At 39.5% G+C, this 22,234-nt stretch overlaps 1 long non-coding RNA gene across 1 annotated transcript in view; it reads left to right on the top strand.

Moving 5' to 3' along the window:
- LOC106098758 (uncharacterized) overlaps positions 1-12,127 on the top strand; it is a 462,577-nt gene extending 450,450 nt beyond the window's left edge. Inside the window, exons 8-9 of the long non-coding RNA XR_003213587.1 lie at positions 1,570-1,613; positions 10,004-12,127. This is a non-coding gene — a long non-coding RNA (uncharacterized LOC106098758). The remainder of the gene's footprint in view (positions 1-1,569; positions 1,614-10,003) is intronic.
- Positions 12,128-22,234: the final 10,107 nt, after the last annotated feature.

The raw sequence follows: 22,234 nt of genomic DNA, 5'->3' as shown, positions 1-22,234 counted from the left end.
AGTTGTCAAACATGTTTAGATCAGAGTTATTAGATTTCAACTTGTGGTTGCTGGAAACCAATGAAGCTTTTTTCATGGTAATTTGCTAAAACTCTATTATGATTAGTTTTCTTGGTGCACCTTTTGCTTTTCCCCAAGAAGAAACCGTTGTGAGACCTGTTTTGGTGGCTGGTAATGATAAATGTTCCTCCTAGACTTACCTGAAGCCTTTGATACCATTAAGCATACTCCTACCAACAGGTTTCAAACCTGGGTTGGTGTCAACTGCTCTCAAATAGTTTTCATACTTATATATACAGATACTCAGAATTCATATTAACCAATGTATGTTCTCATCTGCACCCCTCATATCCCCAGGGACCAATCCTTGGACCTGTTTTCTGTTTTCTTTAGAAATGTTATTCCCGGGTCATCTACTAAAAAGTTTGATGGGATTTTCTGCCATTGCTATGCAGATGATACACAGCTGTACTTTTGAGGTGCATTGCATTGCTCAGTCTTCCAATTGGTGCAAAAAAGGCAGCAAGGCTGCTAACAAAAACTAGTTGCCTTCATATATCACACCAATTCTTGTGTTGTTTCATTGGCTTTGAAATTCAGAATCCACTTAAAAATCCTGTTATTAACATATAAAACTCTACATGTCCCATGTGGGATTGTGCTCTTAAGGTTATGGTGCTCAAACTTTGGAACAGCCTTCCTCAGCCTATCTGGTTGGCTGATTCTGTGATTTGTTTTAAACAGCTACTGAAAACACACTTTTATAGGTTAGTTTTCTATTAATCTTTTCCCCTTTATTTTGGGCCATACTTAACAACTGTTTACAAGTATGGACGTGTGTATATTCAAATGGATGTCTGCACGTTTATGTGTCTGTATGTTCAAGTATGAGTACTTACTTTAATGTACATATAATGATATTTATGCTTTAGCTGCTGAGGCCCATCTCCACTCCTCATCTCCTCATCTCCTCATCTCCACTTGTAACTGTTGGAGAATGTTACCAAGAACCTATAGCTTCTTTGCTAGGAGAAGAGTTTCAAAATAACAAAGAAACCAAACAATTATGTCCTCATTAACCCAGCTCCAGGCAGATCTCTACAGAGAGGAGACACACTTGAAGAAATTATTTTTCATCCTCTTCCCCTGCTTGTCAGTTTCAGACTCTGTGGTGTCTCAAAATCACAAGGACATCAAAAATATGAATGACCTTAACAATTCAGACACCAGTGGAGCTGAGTGTTTCTTTGCAGGTGTGATGGTAATGAACTTTGTATGCTCTTCATCCATCTTGCTGAAACACACAAGCACACACCACATCCATTTCTCCTGATTGCTGCCCCCCTTCACTCCCTCACGGTGGCACTGAGCCATGGAAATGTCAGGGGTCAGGTTTACATTGACGCTAAAGCGCTGGTCACCCTGGGCCACAGTAAAGGTCAGCACCATGGTGACAGCTGGTTGATATCGTCGTTGGGAAGTTAGTCATGAGTCACCGCTCCAAATCCTCCATGTGGCATTAACATCATTTTCTGATTTCTCGCTCTCTCTGTCTTGTTTTATTTTCAGATGCCATCTTGACAGATCTGTCCAGTGGAGGGTGTGATGGAAAGGTCAGTACTTATAGTTAACACAATATTTTTTTTTCTTTTACTTGTTTGGTGAATAATGCAGCGTGAAAACAAATACATATATTTGGATTAATAGCACCATATTACTTATTCATAACTTAAATTATAGAAATAGCACCTGGAATGTGAGGAAATCTTTATTTTATATAATGAAACCACCACTTGGTTCTAAATAAGCTAATGGCAGGTTTCACCATGTATTGTCAGCTTACATATATGCATTGATTAGGAATAGTTACACCTAATAAACAGTGGCTTGACAGTTATGCCAAGAGTGATGCAGAGTTCATGTCATATTGAATTTCCTGTAAATACAAGCTGTCATCTGGGCAAAAACGTTCACGTCACTCTGCTAGGGGTAATTACCAGCATGAAATAGGCTTTTATTTATAGGCCATCATGTCTTAGACTTGAACCTGTGAATCAAATGTATGACACGCAAAACACATGTTACTAATGCTGACAGGAGATCAAAAATGATAAACTTTAAAAATAAATATACTTAAACAAGATTTCTTGTTGTACCAAATGGGTTTGACTCTTAACACCCTCCAGGTCACCGGTGATCCATTTAAGAGTTGGATTGGATTTTGTCTGAGCCACATACTCAATAGAAACTGCAAGATGTTCTGTTTCTATTGAAGGCTTTTCTATTGGGTATTCCAAACACGAACAAATTTTATAATAAAAAGGGGTAAACTCAAAACCAAAATCCTAAACTCAGCCCTAAACCTTGTTGGGTCAACCTAGGATCCTGGTAGATGTTAGGGAGCTGACGCAAATTGAAAATCTGCTTTCAAAAACATCCCTGATGGAATCACTGAACAACCCACAAAAAGAGAAAGAAGCTTTTACTTTCAAATCCATTCCAACATTTTATCTGCTCTTAATTTCTACCTAGTAGTGCTCGACTTCCTGTTTTATCATTGCCTGATCAGTGTCATTATATTTATAGCTGTACCCGATTAATCATTTACAGTTGGTCTGAACATCAAAGCAGGTAAGGGGGAAACTGCAGGGCAAGAAACTGAGCTCAGCAAAATCTTGCTTTATTATTTTTCTACTTAGCTGCCACTTCTTCTCTCTGCTTCTTTTTTGTTTCTTACACAAAATATCAAGTGAGAAAATCTATTAAAACCACATTTTCAGTGCACAATAATAAAACACATAAAAGAAAGACACTCCAGGCTTCACTGTGATGCACTTACTTTGGAAACGATGTGGAAAGCACTTTACATGCAACCCATACAGAGTTTGTTTAAAGAGCCTCTGTGTTCTTTCCAGTCTTCTCTCTGTTCTCTACCCTTTACTGATTCCCCAGACCTCGTGTTGCCCCCCCTCACCCCTTTCTTTTACTGGCAGGATAAATGTATACATTCTCTGCACCACAGGGGTTCTAATCTATGTGCGTGTGCTGGAGAAAAGAAGGAAGTGTTAGACAGCGAACGTATGTAGCAACACCAGAGCAACAACCTCTCGTCAGTGTTGCACACTCTGACACGCAAGGGTTAATGTGGCCACCAGCCGTGTGGCGTGGTTGGCTGGCTCACCTTCCATCTTGCCCAGCCAAGTTCCATGCTGGGCACGACACGCCCGCCTGACAGTATGCATCCGCCAGGCCATGACAGCTCGCATATGGAAATCTTCTGCCACCGGTGGAGAGGGAGAGCCAGGGAGGGCAGTGGGGCCAGTTAGAGAGCTACGCTGAAAGAAACAAATACATGTCGTGCATCAGAGGATGGGATCCAAAGCATGCCAAAAAAAAGGCAAAATATATGTTTCATGGCGGTCATTGGAAAGAACATTTTTGGCGGTAGGAGTGTGCAGCGAGCATTCAGGCTGCTGGAATGAGTGAAAACAGGGATTATTTTTCTAAAAACAATATTCAGATCTATAAACAAATAAAAAGAAGTTAGAAAAGAATTGTAATTAACATTCCTTTTTTTTAAGTAATAACAGACAACATTACTACAGTTACTAGTGGTACAACCATAGTCCAGGAGTGAGTAATTGAGTAGTTCAGTAGTGGGTGGGGGGTCTTAAGTCACAGTTTCTGATGGCCTGAGGGTAAAAGCTCCAGCTCATTCTTTCTGTCTTGGCAGCCAGCAGACGGTGATATCTCCCTGATGGCAGGACAGAGAACAGACTGTTGTTGGGGTGCGTGGAATCCCCTGGAACCCCCCTGGCTCTAGATCGGCATTGTTTGTAAATGTCCTGCTGATTGGGAAGGTTGGACTTGGCCCTCCTTTGGTCTCATCGGCCGCAGGTCCCCATCCAGGTGGTGATACTCCCACATTATAGTGCAAGTGTAGAAGTTCCTGAGCACCCTGAGTTTAAAGTCTTTAATAGTCTGAAATGGTAGAAGCAATGATGTGCTTTCTTCACCAGGGTATTAAAGTGGCACAACCATGGTCTGGTCACTGCTTTGAATAACTATAAAATTTAATAGTTTTACCACTCTTTACATTCTTAACCACCAATTTGGTTTGTAGCATCGGGTTTGGTGTTGCCACTCTGCACTTCCAACTTCAATGAGTCAAATGAATTCCCACCCTCCTAATTGTAGACCTACGTTATGAGAAATATTTTGGCCTACATTAAATAGTAGCTCAACTGGTAATCAAAACAGGTCAAATGGTATTATGTCATAACATTTACCTGATTCTTTAACTAGTTAGAGTCCACCATGTCATGGATGAACCTCTTAGGGGTAGGGTTAGATTACAGTTTAGCCAATTACTTAACAAACTAAATTTCAGACACTGGAAGACTTGTATTCATTTTTGCCTTAAAGGTTTCCTCTTATAATGTTTCATGTGGGCATGCCAAATAGGTAAAAATTCGGAGCTTTTGAATGCATCCATTTGAAAAACAGTCCAGTATACACAGCCAAATGCAGAGAGGGAGACATATAGCTGGATAGAGAGGTGAGTGGCATGCAGTAGTGTGTGTGTGTGTAGTAAGCGTAGCCATCTGCAGTTCATCATCACTTCTCCAAGTCTCAATCTTGCTCTCATCTCTAGCATTTGGAGGCACTAAGGTTTCTGATGCCAGCAAAGGTCAGAGCTGGTGATTTATTGGTCCTCTTGTGGGAGGCCGTCTGTGGACCTGAGATACCTGCTGTGCCCCTGGATCAAAGCCAACATCCCTGACACCAGTGACATGCTGCCAACACAAGAAAAGCTTGCATTGGACATATTTCATATTGCTGTATACATATATATCTTCCAGCTGAATTAATTCAGCAATGGCAGATGACTTGACATCACTGTGAGTAGTTATATCAGTTGACTATTGTGGAGAAAATCAGCCAGTTTTACATTTTTTATTTTACATTAAATATTTTAAGCTTTTAGCTATTTTCAGCTGACTAGTGGGTATCATAGATAGTAAATAAAAGGTGTACCACCTTCATGTCCACCATAGGTTTTAGGCTATCTGCCACTTTGGGTTTTTGAATCAAGAAGTGTATCTGAATGAGAGTTTGGATCACTGGAGCAAGTGCTGGCAAGCTTGGTTAAATACATCCTGTACAGTAGGTGAGAGGCTGAAACACAAATTCTTACATTATGCCTTACCTTGTCAGTCTGCTTATGTTACACTGTAAAAAAAAAAAAAAGTAATATAAAAGTATTTTTACTGTGTATTTTACAGTTTTGTACTGTTTTTCTAGAATATCATTAAAACTACATAAATAGACTGTGATTTTACATTTCAAATGTAAATTAACATAAAACCACTGTAAATGTAATAAAACATAATTTTCTTGTTTTATAAATGTATTTGTCTGTACATATGCATATTTAGATTGTTAAAATACATTCACAAATGTATCATAATTTCACAAATATTTGTCCATTATTTGAAAGATTGAACTGTTAAATTAAAATGTAATGCTATGGAAAAATATATAAAATGATTCTCATAAACTTTTTTTTACATCAAATAATAATAATAATTGCTATTTAGGGCGATCGTGGCTCAAGAGTTGGCAGTTTGCCTTGTAATCAGAAGGTTGTCGGTTCGAGCCCCGGCTCGGACACTCTCGGTCGTTGTGTCCTTGGTCAAGACACTTCACCTACCACCTACTGGTGATGGGCCGATGGTGCGATATGGCAGCCTCGCCTCTGTCAGTCTGTCCCAGGGCATGCAATCCATTATTATTTAAACCAACTGTCAACTGTATATTTCTGTACATTTAAGTATTATTATTCATATTGCTGCATTCAGTGACCTTGTTTATAGGTAATTTCATTGTTTAATCAGATTAAAATGTTCCTAATTTAATGTTTAAAAGCACTTGAAAAAGGCTAAATCCCATGTAAAATTAGGGCAACAAACTGTATTGTCCATCCATCCATCCATCCATCCATCTTCATCCGCTTTATCCGAGGCCAGGTCGCGGGGGCAGCAGCCTAAGCAGAGAAGCCCAGTCCTCCCTCTCCCCAGCCACCTCCTCCAGCTTATCCGGGGAACACCAAGGCGTTCCCAGGCCAGCCGAGAGATATAATCTCTCCAGCGTGTCCTGGGTCTGCCCCGGGGCCTCCTCCCGGTGGGACATGCCCGGAACACCTCACCCAGGATGCGCCCAGGAGGCATCCTTGTCAGATGCCCGAACCACCTCAACTGACTCCTTTCGATGTGGAGGAGCAGCGGAGCAGCAGAGCCCCTCCCGGATGGCCGAACTTCTCACCCTATCTCTAAGGGAGAGGCCAGCCACCCTTTGGAGGAAGCTCATTTCCGCCGCTCAAACTGTATTGTCATTACTGAAAATAACCGTATTTTTATGAGAAAGTTATTTTCTGTTATTTTCTGGTATTATTTTGGCGCCCCAGCTGCCGGAATATTACTGTTTTTTTAGGATTTGTTTTTTTAACAGTGTAGCTACTTCAAAAACACTGAGTGAATTTAACCTGCCCAAATCTCAATTTAAAAAAAAAATGTTTGCATCTGCCATAGCAAACTACTGATACAAAAAGCAGATTTTTTTTAATCTTTAAATTTCTTATAATGTAACGTTCTAGTTACTTTTTTTATGTACTTGCACTAAATTCAGAGTCTCTCTATTGTTTGTGTTCACTGATTTCTCCCTCCAGTCAGCATTGATTGATAGAGTACATATAGAGCACGTACTACATCTACATTTCTACAGCACAGCTTCCTTGTGCTGTGTTAGTGTATGCAAAAAGTTAAATCCTCAGTAGAGAATCTATATCAAACTTAGAGCACACTGAAGATTAAAAGAGTGAAAATGTGGAGCTGAAAGCTAATTTTAAACCAAAACTCTGAAAAGAGTGTAGAGCACAAAAAATATAAACCACAAGTCTTGCTTTTCTGTACAACCTGGCTGTAATTGATCACGTTCATGATCTGGATAAGATGTATGCACACAATGGTTCACACACATAACAACTTGTCTCAGTTTCATAAGTCTGGATAGGATGTTAACAGGTGCAACCACAAAAACAGAATATTACAAAAATCCAAATCTGTTAAAGATGTCCATGTCAACACATCTACTATATCCCCAAAAATGTGTTCTGGCAAACATTTTCATGTGCTACTATGATCATTTGAAATTGAAACAGTAAATGCAGCAGTCGATTTACCTGCCGACATCTATGCAGTGTGTTGGCTCACATTACTTTTTTATTTATTTTATTTTTATCTCTGGCATTGAAGCTACCCATAAAAATGCCCTGTCCTTGTCATGGCCCCACTGTAGCACACATCATCCACAGAAAACATGGTTGAGTTTACTTAATGAGGTGCAATGAGGTGCACAGTAAGTCCTCAGGTCATTGTGATGGATGTATCATTAATGTGTTAAAAAAAAAAAAAGAACCTCTCAGCTTCAGCATCACCTCTGGGCTAAACTCTTGGTTGTCAATAGAGTTTCTTTATAGCATGATTTGAAAAAGAAAATCAAAGGAATGTACTGTACTACTATTTAGGTTCTCTTTTTCACATCAACTTAATGAGGAAATTATTTGTTGGATTTCAGTGCCAGACAGTGCTGTTTGGTGTACTAGATTTCAAATTTACTACCTTTCTAAAGTCCGACAGGATTCCACTGCTATGGTTGCAAAATAAAAAAAGCCCTTCCTGGGAAAGCAACCATTTCCCTCTCTTGTTCTGTGACCTCAGCAAACACTGTTCTGGTTCATGTTGTGTTTAACAAGTTCAACTTTTGTTAAAAACAACATGATATTTATTTACACTCAATATGACAGTCCACATTAGAGCTAATAAAGATGACTAATTAGGGTATCCTTTAGAGTGGGCCTGAATTGTGACTCATGTCTGGTCAGAATACCAACATGGCAAAGGGTGACAGGCTTAACTTGAGGCTTCACAATGAGACTTCAGGCTCAGGCGATGGCACAGGAGTTTTGTTTGTTCAAATACTAGTGTTTCACAAAAAGTTTGTGTTTCTCATCTTCCTCTTGACAATACCCCATTGGGTTATTTGTGGGGTTTAGGTCAGCGAGTTGGTTGACCAGTCAAGCACATGATCAGGAAACCATTTGGTAGTAATTTTGGCAGTTTGGGCATGTGTCACTCAGCAGGAACCTTGATGCAGTCTTGATGCAATCTCCAGGTACATTGTTGTGTTGACTTTGGACACAGTGGAAAAACTGGAAAATTCACAGTAGACTTTCAGTAGTTTGCATTCTGTGCCTTTTCCTTCTTGCTTCAGACTCTAGAACCATGAATTCCAAATGAAATTTAAATTTGTCTTTCATCTGAAAACAAGACTTTGGCCCGCTGAGCAACACTCCACTTCTTTTTCTCCTTGGCTCCTTGTGACATCTGTGGTTCAACAGTAGTTTGATATTAAATGGTAAATAAGAGAACTTTTCTCCTCTGAGCCGTCAAAGCGCTTTATAGAACGTGTCTCATTCATACAAGCACATTTTTCAATCTGCTTTTTGTTTAAGTGCTAGAGAGCAACTTTAGTATCTTGCCCAAGAATATTTGGCATGTAGACTGGAGAAGACAAGGATTGAACCACCAACCTTTGGATTAGTAGGTGACATGTACCACCACCTGAGCTACTGTGCTGTATTATTATTTTTCATCACTCTCTGCCCAAGTCAGGAGTGGGTAATTTGCCTGCTGCTTTCTTTGGATGTGGTAGCAGTTTCTTAGGCTCCCTCTCTGCAATTGAACCCTGATTCCCCATTTCCCATAGTCACCATGGTAGGCACATAAAGAGCCATATTACAAATACATTAGTTGTAGCCCCTTTCCTGAAGCTGCTGTGTACATAGTGGCTGTTGATGCACTGACATCAGCCTCAGTCCACTGCTTGGAAGGCTCTCCCAAGTTCTTGAATCATCTTTTCTGTACAATCCTGGTTATACCTGTTGCTTGTGCATCTTTTTCTATCAAATTTTCCCCTTCCCGTCAACTTTCAATAAGCTTTGATACAGCACTCTTTGATACTGCCTTTTTAACAATGACACTACAATTACAGTCTGTTATCAACAACAACAACAGGCCCAAACGTTGTAACTGCTTTGTCCTTAGAACTGTAAAATCATGTTGATCTAATAGTAATTTATGGGCCACTTCTTAAAAGGCCTGTGTATAATATACACATAATGGAGAGAAAGCAGTGAAAATGCTTTAAATAATGTACATAGCTTTTAATTTCCACCTTCAAATATGTAGTATACAAGACATTAAATCCAATTCCTCTGTGGCTTTATTGGAGAAATGCATAAAACACACTCCGCATGAATAAAATCCAGAAATTGTGTGCTTCCTTGTGGTGCCACAGTTTAATCTTAACTGGCTGTTAAGTTTAAAGCATTTTTATTTTAAGCCTCCTGAAAATATAAATGATAAAAGGAAATTGAAGCCTGTGGCTAATTACTCTTTAATATTTAATTTGGAATAAGGAAATTATTAGGTTCTGGCCTTGTAATGCCAAAACCTCATCAAGAATGGACAGTGCTTCACCAAGTCAAAACCAGAAATGTATGCAAGTGAATGAACTCCTGAAGTCTTCCTACTTGGCCGATCAATAGTATTGATTAACCGTTAATGCCAGAGGGAAATCATTGATTGTCCAGCCTGACATGACAAGGTCTCTTTAAAACACTGTTGAATTGAACTTTTTAAGCAATTTAGGAATTCCAGTTGATGTGTGCGTATTGAGGATTTATTGTAAATGTGAAAGCAAAAAATCATTAATGTATGAGTTCCTATTCACTGCTTTATACTCTTTGACTAATTTTTCAATCAGAAATCTCAAAACGCAAACAACAAAAATGTGTGAGTGTTTCTTTTCAGCCCAACAAAGACAAATGAGTGTTTGTGTTGCTCTGTATTTATTTCAGCCTTGTCTTTGGGTTTGTCTCCAGGACATAATTGGTGGAAAATGAGAAACAAAAAAGCGTGAATCCCTGTGAGGGCCCTACAGTTCGTTCAGTCTGGCCTCCGCAAGCTTTGAGAGTAGATCTACAGCAACTCAGTAGCGAAAGTGGATAAGTACTCGTGTATTGGTTACAGTTTTACATGTTGGCCTCATCAGACAGCTATCATATCATAAAAATCTATTTTAAAAATTACTTACTTTTAGACTAAGAGAGTCTGAATGGAAGACAGCATATAGCATGGAGATGATATTGATTATCTTGTGAGAATTAAAACCAGTAGACTGTGTACGCTCTTTTCTCCACAGAAACTGTCCCCAGGGAAGAACCTTTAGAGGAATTAAGTTTCTACCTACGTTTCTACCAGAGGAACCAAGGGCTACGTGAGGACCAGAATTCTTTCACCCCCCTCAAAAATGTTATGTTTGGGGTGAAACCACAATAACTTTTGTGTTAGGACATACGTACGAAAAGTCATTGCTTTGACAGATAAGTGAAGGCCTTAGCAGGGCTATAGATTCTCTAAAATGGGTATATATGGGATATATTCTATACATGGACACTTCCTGCATGTCCGGAAAACATTTAATCTCAATTGGAGATGTATTTAAAATAGAATACCGGAGTATATTTTTGTATCTCCATTGCATCCTTCTAATGTTTGCTTTTTCTTTATGTCTATCAAAGTTTCACTTTTTTTTTGTACACTAACTCTAAAGCCTTTAGCATCAGTGCTTATATCCTCTTTCTGGAGTTTTTCTACGATTAGATTTTCCTATGATGACCTTTGAACTGTGAGACATAGAATTATAAGTGTTACTCAGGAAAAGATTCAGAGTTGGAACTTATAGATGCCTTGATCTGAAGAAAACCTCTTGACAAAGTGTCAATTCAATAAAATACAGTGATTTCAAGGAGGGCAAATTGATGCATCTCTCAAGCTCCTCAATCATTATCTTTCAGAGATATTGAAGGTACAAATTCATGACATGAGTGGTCCTTGCTTTAAAGCTATTTAATGATAACGCACATTCTGCCTGAAGTGCAGTCATTTAGTTGATGGAATTTAAAAAAAAAAAAAAGAGGAAAAGGAAAAACTTGTAGTAAAGGAATCATTTTTTTCCCACATCTTGGTCTTGCATTGTGGAACCGGTGCAAACCTTGACTGAAGGATATAGCTGTGCCCTGACTAGCACACACAACCTATCTCTGCATTTTAGCAGCACAGAGAGCCTACCTTCAGTTTATATGCTAGAAGCTTGTACAGTTCACCACCAACATTTATTCACAAGTGAAGAACGCAAACACTGCTTTTCAGCGGGGGGGTGGGGCGGTGGGGGGTGGTCAGTGAAGAAAAACAACCCTTGACCTTCATCAAGATGGTAGTAACACTTGACAAGAGCTCGGTCTGAACTCTAAAAAGCCTTTAAAGACACTGTTAGCACTGAGTTATTTCAGTCTTTGATAAGACCATTTTTAAAAACACTGGTGCTGAATTATAGAGCAACAGTGAAAGAGGCAGTGTGTGACTTACTGTTTTGCTTTGTTTTCTGAATGGCAGAAAAATAAAAACCTGAAAGATCTGAATGACCTGTGGCTTGGTCACTCACGTACTATAGCCAGACATGATGGGTCAAAAATGAAAGTTTGATCAAAACCATGAAAGGATGAAAGGATGAAAGCATAAAAGCATTTCAAGGACAGAAACACAGGAACTGGAAGCTGAGAATCAACACCAGCTGCTCAAAACCAAACATGAGTTAAATGTATCTGTACTGACCACATTACCCCAGTATAGAAGGCACTTCTTTGGCTCCCAGTGCAATATAGAATTAACTTTAAAATACTTTCACTAGTTCTTAAGGCTCTCAGTGGTTTAGCCCCCAGTACATCGCTGATGTGGTTACAGTTTACAGACCAGTCAGACAACTCAGGTCATCAGGCGCAGATCTTTAAACTGTTCTCAGAAGCACATCCAAGTGTGCTGAAGGTGCTTTCAGATATTGTGGTTTGGTTCTTTGGAACAAACTGTCTCCTGATCTCAGATCAATTATATCTTTGCATACATTTAAAAACAGACTGAAAACCCTTTTATTTACACAGACCTACACTCAACAAGTGTTTTTGTTTGTTTGTTTGTTTGTTTGTTTTCTTTTGTTCTGTCTTCTTTTGCATTGTTTTATTAGATTTTGTGTTTTCACTTTCTTTCGCATAGGAAAGGTTTTTTTTATGTTTTTCAGTGTTAAATATGTGCTAAATAAATTTAAAAAAACTGTTGTCATTTGCAGATAATGAAATTCTGCATTTTGCTGGTTCTTTATGAAAATTGTATAGTTTATATATATATAATTTGTATAGTTTATACAAATTTGAAGTTGCAACACACATTTGCATACAGAGATTTTCTGGAGGAGGACAGACTCCTTTAGAACTCTTAAAGATTTTGAAGAAGCTCCTTTAAGCAATTACTTTGGTGTTCCTCCACCTCCAAAGAAATGTCAGAAGGAGTCTGAACCGCAAAAGAAGCACGTATTCTCAGAAAAGTGGTTGCAAGAGGTGAGCTGGCTTCAAACAAATGATGAACGCACAGAGATGTAGTGCAGAATATGCCATGAAAATCCCACTCTGGTGGACAAAAACAGCGCCTTTTATATGTACACAAACGCGCGTTGCAACTTCTTATCTGGTGCACGTCTTTTATTTTGACAGCGCATGCGCACCTGCGGACCACTTATGTGCACCCCTGAGTATAAACCCTTTGTTTCTAGAAATATTCTGCAAAGTTCTGTCACTGTGTTTCGCTCCTTCTGAGCCATGTGGTTGAGAGAGAGATGATGATCAGTCATTTTTGGGGCTGGCATGTTGACTTCAAAAATGCTTCAAATTGCGATTAACTGCCGCCAAAACCTTTTAAGAGATATTGGTTTCTCATTCAATAGAGCGCAGTCCCTCTTACAGACAAGCCGGCAGTATGAGATCCATAGGTCAACGATATATCCAAACAGGGTAAAATGCTAACTCGTTTACCTTGCTGGGGTCTTGTATGTCTGTACCAGCATGACACAAAGATCAGTGCCCCTATCTGTTGACTGTAGGACATTTCTTTGTGTGAGCCTCTCCTCTCTGTCATTTGATAGTCAGAAGAGTCATGATATCTATGCCAAGCATTAATTTCAATGAAGAGAATTCACTGTCCTTATCAGGATTCAGGCTTGTTTTAGCCTCATGCTAAATACGTAGATATAAAATGACAAGATCTTACCTTGCCCAAATATCCTTGGGCAAGATACTAACCCCATGTTTGCCTACTGGTGGTGGTCAGAGGGCCCAGTGGCGCCAGTGTCCGGCAGCCTCGCCTCTGTCAGTGTGCCCCAGGGCAGCTGTGGCTACAATGTAGCTTGCCATCACCAGTGTGTGAATGTGTGTGTGAATGGGTGAATGACTGAATGTAGTGTAAAGTGCTTTGGGGTTCTTAGGGACTAAGCAAAGCGCTATACAATAAGCAAAGCGCTATACAAATACAGGCCATTTACTTTCAAATAAAGTCTCTTACATTTTGCCATTGCAGTCTTTTGGCTCAGACAAGACAAGAGGAGGACATAGCCTGAACCCTAGATGGATCACCAATGACCAGATAGACAATAAGGCGGCTAAATAACAACATACATAGAAAGTCTGAATGCTAAGCTGACAGCATTCAGAACCATTCCAAGCAAATCCATATATATTCATCGTGGAAGTGCTCTTTACAAAAGACATAGGGAAAAATTTGTGATTCCACTGCCAATCCAGCTTCCCATCCCCCAAATTAGAGGTGCTCTTATTTGACTGTAAAATACTTCTAGGTTTAAAGGTGGCTCACAACCTTACTCTAAACATTAATCGAATAGAGGGCTTTCAAATCTGGCATTTTACCGTGGGAAAAGACATACTACTTTGCTGTCATGTGAATGAATGGGAGAGGCATTTAGTGAAAAAGAGGTGGCCTTTTCCCTTTGCCGTGTAATTCTGAGGCACGGAGGGGGGGTTGGGGGGGATTGTAGCTTTATCAAACTCTCTGAATGGCTAAATGCAATAGTTGAACACTCTGAAAGTGCTCATCATGGCAGTGTGACAGGAAGGGAATAAGGAGATGAGCATGCAGGAAACAAGGAAAAGATGAAATAAATCCTGATAAGGAACAAGATGACCATATTAAATTCAGGATAATGAAGAGGGGGGGGGAAGTTATCCTGCTCTTGTTTGTCCCTCCTCCCTCCATTCGACAGATGTCTGTGTGGTTGTTAACATCCTCTCCTCTCCTTTGCCTGATGGGGTGAAAGGGATCCGCTGCTCCCCGGGACAGAGGAGACCTCATTTTTATATGTGAACGGCTGTGAACATCGCTGAATGACACACTACAAAGGTTGGATGTGCTGCTGCCCTTTCTCTCTTAAATGGTACGTTGGCATTTAGCTTCACACGTGTCAGCGGAACACACACCTCTCAAGTATTTGCACCCAAAATGTGTGGACGTGTGTGTGCGGCCACATCAACACAGAGGATTTTTATCAGTTCCCAGAAACAGGAAATAAGAAAGCGAAAGTGTAGGGGAGAGAGAGAGAGAGTGAGAGAGAGAGGATGATAAGACAGAGAGCAAGAGAGCAGATTCATATGCACATTACATTTCACAGAAAAGACAATTTACATTTTGAGTCTGTATTATGTTAATTTTGAGTGGCCTCTCCAGATAATTCTATTACACAGATAGCTCTCCCATGTCGTCGAGGGCAGAAACATCATTTTACCTCCAGAACACACACCTGCTGACGAGCGCCTCAACACGATGGAAAACAAGGGCCCAAAGGCAGGTGGGTGTGCAACTGAGCTGTGTTTGTGCATTTTTTGTGGGGAAAAAGGGATGTGTATTCACCAAGGTCCGGAAAGAGCAACTTATCTAAACGACTTGCGATCCATTGAAATGGTTTATCAGTTTCTTTTTCGGTACAGAACTCGCTGCCAGTGAACGCACTCCACAGTATTACAGTTTATAGGAAACCGTATCGCCACTGCAATCCCACAACCAACCAAACCACTCTAATTCCCCATCATTCCTCTGCTGGCTCAGGTCTGTGGACGGGCAGCATGCTCCCTTAGATCGCAGTTTCTTTCAGCAACATATGAGCAAACATGACTCCAGTATAAATGTGTTTGGATTTAAATGTGTTGTCTGCTTATTTTGTAAAATACACAGCATATCAAAAGGATGATCCAATATCTAAAGGCTAAATGTCTTTTAAAATAACGGACGTAGATTTTAAAATACTTGGCAGGATAAACAAGATGGTATTACCAGCTGGTGGGTGGGGTTAATGTGCTCACAACCATATCTGAGATGACCATATTAGGATGTCCAATCTCTCTGACCTCATACAGAAGGAGTATTTAGAGCTGTTTTCATATATATATATACCTGCATCTATGGACTGAAATTATTTATTCAATTATTCCATCTATAAGGTTTTCATCCTCAAATCTACTTGCTAGGTGACACATAACTAAGCAATAAATTTATCTCCAATAAATCTTTCATTCTGTGGATGAACTCCAGCTATGTGTAGTTTAAAAGGTTGTCCTTGGCAACCACAGAGATAAAACCACAGGAAGATGCTGTGATAGATGAGTGTGATCGAAGGGCTGAGTGTTTTCATGAAGCTGTTTTTCTGTAATTTAATCAATTTCATATTCCTACATTTTATTTTGGAAGTACCATCTAATTTGTTTTTTTACATAGTTTCTTGCTTTTAAAATAAAACCGGATATACATTTTTCTCAAATATAACTGTCAGATACCCCGACAATTTCACTGTGTCTCACTGAAAATAAAGTCCAAGCCCTTTGTGTTTCTCTGTGGCCTGTCAGAGGCCACTTTCTCTGGCCCCTCCATCTCTCTGAGCAAGTAGGGATCATTAATGAAGTGGCCTTCTCATGGATATTGACTAGCCTGTCAGCTGCCCTGCCACACTCACTAATAGGAGTCATTGGTCTTGGCTCAAGACCTGACAGAGGAGAGGCTGAGAATGAAGAAAATGAGTGAGCATGTTCTCTCACTTCAAGGTGGGTTCCAGCTTTAGCAGCCCCCACCCCCTTAAAAAAAGTGCAGACAACTTTGTCCTTTAGACATGAATGCTCAGTGAGAGGTGAAACTTTCTTACAATGCCACGATTGCTTGTAGAATGTAAGCAAAGCCACAGTGGGTGTCGTAGGAGCGCAGCAAGCCAAGGAGAGCTCATTAAAACCGATGTGATGGTAAATTGGCACTCTTTAGAGCCTGAGGGTTCTTCGGTACTTTTTGTGAATTTAAGTAATAATATGTGACATTTTCATATGAATAAATGACCATGCACCACTGGTTGATATACCACTGGTTCACTGCATAATTCAGTTTTCATGAACTGGACTGAATGACATTGATTACAGAGTTAAACTCTAAATGTCATCATAGACAGGAAGATATTTCAGAGGGATTTTTTTTCCTTTGTTTTTTGGGAGGAAACAAGAAAATAACCCAGTATTCTCGCCATTCCACCTGATTATGTCACAAATTTGAATGCTTACTGCAGTGGTAAGTATGTGGATATCTGTGTTTTAAGATGATTACCATGAAAGGACAACCCAGGTGACCCATAAGCAAGTGATGCTCGCCTTTGATTGGATACTTCACTCTTAAAATGGTGAAAAGCTTGTGTAGAGTAATGCCTGTACAGTTTTAGCTAACATGACCATCTCATGTCAATAATGACATAATGAGCTCAGTCTACCCACACCATTTAATGTTACCATTTTTTCACAGCTGATGGTATCTCTATTAATAGTCTCTTCCCCCAAATTATGGCACATGGACACTTTTTGAGAAACTTTGGTGTCGCTTTCGAACACAGTGGGTTCCCTAAAGCGTCATTGTTTAATGACTCACATAAAAACGATGTACAGATGTACAGAAAAAAACAACAACAAAATGTCTCGGCAAGGTGTTGCTGGAAAGTTTCAGTACTCCTTAGAATCAATTCAAAGAGTTTCCTAACAAAATGAAAGTACTGAAAGTAGCACGTTTAAGCTTACTAAGCAACTGTAAACACATTTTTCTGGACTGCATTCAACAGCAGTTGAGAAAGTTAGAAGCTACCTCATGAAGACAGAGCATTTTGATGAAGAAGCAGACAAATTGCAAACGCTCAAAAATTGCAGTTGCAAGTTAAAAAAAAGGTAGTGTACTATATAAAAGTGTACAAAAATCACCTTAGTTTGGAAACTCGGTATTCAAATTGAGGCACACTTCTGAGTCCAGCATTCCCCATAACAACCTTATTTTTAAATTCATGGACATTTAACATAAGGACAATAATTTCTATTTGTCCTTGAATTCAAGTGAAAAATACTAATCAGTGGTCACGATACTGATATAATACAAGGAGACAGGAACTCAGGGACTAAACCATCCAAAATGAATATACAGTCTTCTTGGAAGAGCAAGGTTTGGCACGAAATAAGGCTAGTGTTACAAAGGTTAGTTTGCTGGCCTTTCTACAGTAAATCACCGGCTGTCTGCTGATGGGAGGGTCCCTCAGCGGTGAAAGGCTCAGTTAGTGTGTGTGTGTGTGTGTGTGTGTGTCTGGGGAAGGGAAAGGCTGATGAACTTCACTTTCTATTAGCAGCTGACGGGGGCTTGCCGTCTCAGTGGCCAATCAATAGGCTGAAGGACAAGAGTGTCAGAAAAAAATGAAGGACCCTTTGCTTTCTATCTCAGTGGAAGAAAAGAGAGAAGAGGGGCATAGGTGGAGACAAGAGCAGAGAGAAACTAATTAAAATTAAAAATAAAGCAAATATATTGTGCTACCTTTAACTGGATGTTGTAGAAGTATGGACTGCTACAGAGCATGTGCATGAGTAGTATACTCTGTGTGAGCTGTCAGTGCCCACCAGGTGAAGAGGTTATCAGCTGTGGTAGAGTGTCTTCCCCCACCTATCTTCAGCTCTTTGTTTGAGTTCTCACAGCTGCAGGATCGCAGGAGGTCCAGGGCTCACGCTGAACAGGGCCAGCAGGCCCGAAACAACCTTTAGGTCGCACAACGTGACCGGGCCTGTCCTGTCAGAAAAGTTCTGAATTATAGCGCTGATTTGTCCCATGACACAGATTCAAAGAATCCAAATGGCTGAGCCTAAAATAATTTTCTTTCCACGTTACTTAGCATATAAACATCAGTAGAGCTGAATGTGGATAACACAGGTGGATAACATATGTAATGTGCTATTAAAGTTACCTTGTTCAGATAGTTTACACAACTTTATCAGAATAGATATGTAATAGTTTCGGTGTAGAAAAGTCAATGCAACTGCTTATTGTGAATTTGGAATGACTGGACTTCAGCCATGTTTTTATACAGTGTTAGCTATTCCATCTGACTTTTAACACATGTTAAACACAACAGAAGATCCTATTTGAAATGGCCACAGAAGTGGAGACTAAACATAATGATGGATGTGCCCTTTGTGACATTATCCACTGGAGTCCTCATTTTGAAGGCTCAATGATTCTGATACAGTGACTGGAATTAAAGAAAGTGATTAAAGAAAGTGATGCCTAGCAGAGACCTGTTGACTTCTTCAAAGTGGCTGTATTTTAAGTATTATGATTAACTTCATATCCAGTTCTAAATATTTTGTGATTGATTAGTTTCATGTGTGTTACACAATTACTTGAAGTAGCTTCATACTGTCAGCTGCACCTTTCTCACACAGCACCTCGTTACCACACCTTTAGTGATAAAGTGGATACAAAATGGTTAAAAGTAACAGTAGTAGTATATATGACAACTGTAGTTTACCCAATCAGAGCTTCTGGGTGATCTTGATTTATTTGTGAGAAATGAATGCCTGATGTACCGCAATACCATAATAGGAAAGGTTTTTCTTTATCATGCATATTTAAAAAAGCATCTTTTTAGATTTTTTATTTTTATTTGTTTATCTTAATTTTTTTATGCATTTCTTCTTTGCTTTAACGGGTACAAAGGTCTAACCTTTTAAAAAAAATTAAAAAAATCTTTAATTATGATGTAACTAATGTGCCTGTTTCCCTCTCAGCATATGCTGCATTTGTAAAGTGCCTAGATGTTGATTGATCATTTAAAAAAAAAATCACTAACTGCAGAAATAAATGATTTTCACTGGAAAAGCAATCATTTGCAATTTTATTTCCAGTGTACCTTGGATGTGTTTTTGAATAAGAAGTTTAATAAAATGCAATTTAAATGCAATGAAAACACAATATGTCTCGTTTTTATCCTTTGTGTTTTTTCTTTAGTCTTGTAAGGCAAATCTTGACATCAATATTTTGCTTTCGTTATCCTGGAAGTGAGTGCACATCAGCCCATATGAATGTAACACAACAGCCTTTCCTCCGGCCCTGTCCTCCTGACTAAAAGCCTTTTTGACATGAATTAGCATGTCGTCCTTAAAAGGTAGACGGGTCCAATTTTCCTCTGAAAGGTCTGTCTGTAATAGGTACTACTTCACCAATTCCAGCTTGCTCTAACCTTGAGAGAAGGCCCATATACTTGTAGTCTTTCTTTCTCTACACCTTCTCTATCCCCGCTCTTTCTCGACTCTCTTTGTTAAAAAAGAAAACAATTGAAATGAAAAAACCCAACTTGTCATATCAATGCTGGTAATAAAAGAAGAAGAAAAAAACAACAACAACAAAGATTTCATTTCCATAATGCATTCTAATGGATGGACGATGTGTTTCAGCAGGTGAGACCAGAGGGCAAAGGCTTCCCAGACAAACACAACAATAAATCTGACAAGCACCATTATGCCGTCGATATTACAGGTTGTTAGGGATGGAAATAATGATAATTAGCTAATTCAGCTATAATCTCATTTGTTTAGCCTCACCTCTTGCTAATATGGTTTTGACCCTGATGGCTGAAAATTCCAGAGTGAGAATGAGAGTGCAGGGATGCTAATTTACTAATACACACACACACACACCTAAACACACACACACACACAGACACACGCACACACGTGCATATACATACGCACACACGTGCATATACATACGCACAAATGTATGTATTTAAATTTAGTTCTGGCAATTTACTAATACAGATGTGTTTTGTGTGTATTACACACACGTCAGAACTAAATTTCTATATGTATATACATATAGATTTGTGTGTGTGTGAGAGAGCGAGACAGTATGTGCCTTAAAGCTGTTTGTTAGTGATGTCTCATTAATTAACTGCAAACATGAACATTGTAATCTCTTAACCAGCTGCTGCTGAGTTGTCTGTTGTTTTAAACACTTGTATAAAGCGGGGAAATAAACAATTGCATTATTATATACGAACAAATTAGGTGCTCTGAACAGATGTGTGGATTTTTTTCATATCATGATTTGCCTTTTACCTGCTGCAATAACAAACAAAACCAACAACATGTTTTTTTGTTTTTTTTATCAGGGCCAAATTTTAAAAAAAAAAATCTCCTGATGTCATTTTTTCGATCTTGATTTTCTATCAAGGACTGATGTCACCATTTAAATTTTGAAATTGCAATAAATTTGCACTCATTGTAATTTCTTATCTTTTAACATCATAGAAAACATGACCACGGTCTTCTAAACCATTGTTACTGATGTTATTAGCTAAGTAAAGACAGTTGAAGTGGTGAAGCATCCTAAATTGCCTGTCTGCCTGTCCCAAGAGCAGCTGTGCACACCATCCTTGAATCATTTTGTGGTGGGTTGCCAGGTTGAGCTGACAGATGTGTTGAAATGACATCCAGTGTGTAGAATGTGTGTCATAAACACATGGTAACTTGGGAAACATTAGACAAACACAGAATACTTTAGGATATATGTATTATAGTTATTTGTTATAAAACAACTGTGGGGGGAAAACTAGGAGAAATCAGTGAAGTTTCCAAATGCTGACATTTTTTCCCATTAAGTGAGCGGGACCTGCAGGACCTTTCATTACGTGGATTTCACCTCTTAAAATCAACTTCCAGTAGTGCTGTGCTTCATTATAGTCATCTTGGTCCTCTTCCGGCCCTGCACCTACTATATGTGGAGAGAGAATAGCACAGGTGTGTATGTCACTCTCCCCAACAGGTGCCCCAGTTGGCACCATCCTGCTCTGTCTCTCCTCATCCAGCCGAGCCAGAAACCATACCCCATGAAAACTGGGAAAACTGATGAGATAAATCTGAAACTTGGGCGCCAGTTTAGCTCACTGCAATGAGCCTCATGGCGGAGAGAGGCTATCCTGGGTTCGAGTCCATCCTGCAGCCCTTTGCTGCATGTATTCCCCTTTCTCTCCCCCTCTGCTTTCCTGTCAACTCTTCCCTGCTCTGTCTGGAAAAAGGACAAAAATTAAACAGTCTGAAAATGAAGACTGGCCAAAACACAGCTGAACTGAATCAGAACATATGACAAGGGAAAAATAACCATCGAAATAAAGCAGGAAGCAACATGACAGAGACTGAGTCTTACAAGATACAGTAGCAATAGAAAACCTCCTGCTGACACTTTTCACCCATGTGTCATTGTGGCAACACATCTGCCCAAGTTAGGGTGTTAAGCCAGATGAAATAATACCAAAGAGAGAATCCCAACAATCAGGCGACCTCTGCTGAACAGCACGTGGTGACAGTGGGGAGAAAGAACTCCTTGTTAACATGAAAAAACTTCCAGCAGATCTCAGGGAGTAGCAGTCATCTGAAATCAGCAACAAAAAAACAACCGCAATCCACTACTAAGGTTTTACATGACAGTCCACATCCAGTCAGCTTTTATAGGCTTCCCAATAATTTTCACACACCCCTTTTCTGAACCTCTCTGCTGCAGAATTCTAATGAATTCATATGTCTGGTATTTGTTTATTCCAGCTTTTGATCCTTGCAGGGATCTAATATACTGTGTTAATCTGAGACTGCTTTTTGTTTTACACTCAAGTGCTTTTCTATCAAGTATTCCCATACGGTTTCCTGCCCAAGGAAACTTTGGCCTGCAGACTGGAGCAGCCAGGAATCAGACCACTAACCTCATCCTTAGTAGATGATCAGGAGCCACAGCCACCCAGAAAAATAACACATTGTGACTTCCAGCCATCTGCAAGTTTTCTTTGTATGATTCTGTGATGAAAATGAGTGTAAACAGAAAACTAAATTCTG

The sequence above is a fragment of the Oreochromis niloticus genome, linkage group LG13 (assembly GCF_001858045.2).
Source record: "Oreochromis niloticus isolate F11D_XX linkage group LG13, O_niloticus_UMD_NMBU, whole genome shotgun sequence".
Taxonomy (NCBI): Eukaryota; Metazoa; Chordata; class Actinopteri; order Cichliformes; family Cichlidae; genus Oreochromis; species Oreochromis niloticus.
This window is presented reverse-complemented; position numbering and strand designations above follow the sequence as displayed.